This window comes from Echinops telfairi, unplaced genomic scaffold (genome assembly GCF_000313985.2).
Source record: "Echinops telfairi isolate 266 unplaced genomic scaffold, ASM31398v2 ScPeMD7_7479;HRSCAF=8517, whole genome shotgun sequence".
NCBI lineage: Eukaryota > Metazoa > Chordata > Mammalia > Afrosoricida > Tenrecidae > Echinops > Echinops telfairi.
This window is the reverse complement of record NW_022111383.1, coordinates 538,043-539,643: the sequence shown is the minus strand read 5'-3', so window position 1 is coordinate 539,643 and position 1,601 is coordinate 538,043.

Below are 1,601 nucleotides of genomic sequence, written 5' to 3'. Positions count from 1 at the left end.
GCAGGTGGTTCTGCCTCATAGCAACCCTGTGCACAGCTGAACCAGACGCTGCTCGGTCCCGCGCCATCTGCACAAGTGCGCTTATATTTGAACCCACTGTGGCAGCCACTGCGTCCATCCATCTCACTGAGGCCCTCCCCTCTTTGGCTGCCCCTCCACCGCACCAAGTGTGGTAAGAGACTGGAGACTGGTCTCCTCTGATAACATGCCCGAATGCAGTCTTGCCAGGCTTGCCTCTAAGAAGCATTTGGGTTGTACTTCTTTCTCATGCCACGACCCTTTAAGACAGTTCCTCAAGTGATGGTGAGCCCCCCAACCATACAATTATTTTCATTGCTACTTCATCACTGTCATTTTGCTACTGTGATGAATCGGGCGACCCCTGTGAAAGGGTCATTCGACCCCCACAGGGTTGCGACCCAGAGGTTGAGAACCGCTGTCCTAGACAGATGTTTGTTCTTTGGACGGTCTGTGGTCTTTTCAATATTCTTTGCCAGCACCCTAACTCAAATACATGGATTCTTCTTCAGTCTGCCTTATCCAGTGGGCAACTTTCACAGGCATATGTAGTGACTGAAAAGACCCTGGCTGGGGTCAGGTGCACCTCAGTCCTCAAAGTAACACCTCTGCTTTCCAACCCTGTAAAGAGGTCTCGTGCAGCAGATTGAACAATGCAATGTGCCATTTTCTCTCTTGACAGCCGCTGCCAGGAGCATTGAGTATGGAGCCAAGCAAGGTGAAATCCTTGGCCACTGCAGTCTTTTCTCCGTTTATCATGATGTGGCCACTGGCCCACTTGTGAGGACTGGATTCGCTGATAGATACTATTCAGGTTCTTCATCTTGAGCTAGACTGGGTGATGCATGGGTTTGAATAGCAGTCGGTATGGATTGCATTTCCTTTTGGGCAGGTAGAGAACATCCTTTCACAGACAGCACTGCACTTCAAGATAGAGCCTGAAATACCCATTTGGACGATACATGCAGCCATTCCCTTTGATTGTGTCATTCCCAGCCTAGTAAATCATGTGATTTTTCTGATTCATAATGGCCAATAGCCATCCATGTCTGCTCACTAACCCCTAGGATATCTTTAGGTGGTCCATTTCATGTTTGATGACTTCCAATTTCCTTAGATTCATACTTCGTACATTCATACTTCATATACCACTAAGTCCTCAAAACACCTGGCGGTGAGTATTACTGTACCTGGAGTATAAATATACCTCGATATTCCTGGGGTACAAATTTCCATTTTAGAGTTGAGGCTACTGAGGTCCAGAGAGCTAAACAACCCAACCGAGAACTAGTAGGGGCTCAAAATAACTGGGTACAATCGTTCCTAAATCTGAGTTGGAAATACTTAGTCCCCTTATTAAAAACAGAGGTCAGGACGATGAAGCAACAGACTAGAGGACTGATGGGTAGTCACATGCGTGAAAGGAATGAAGGAGGTCCGTAGAGTGGGAAGAAATCAGGAAAGGGGTAAAATGCAGGGAGATGGGGAAGGGGGGCAGGGAAATCAGTTGAATGCAGAGTTTATGGTCTGAAATGTGACTCCCCTACTCCCTGCACCCATTTAATTTTACAATGTAAAAAAAT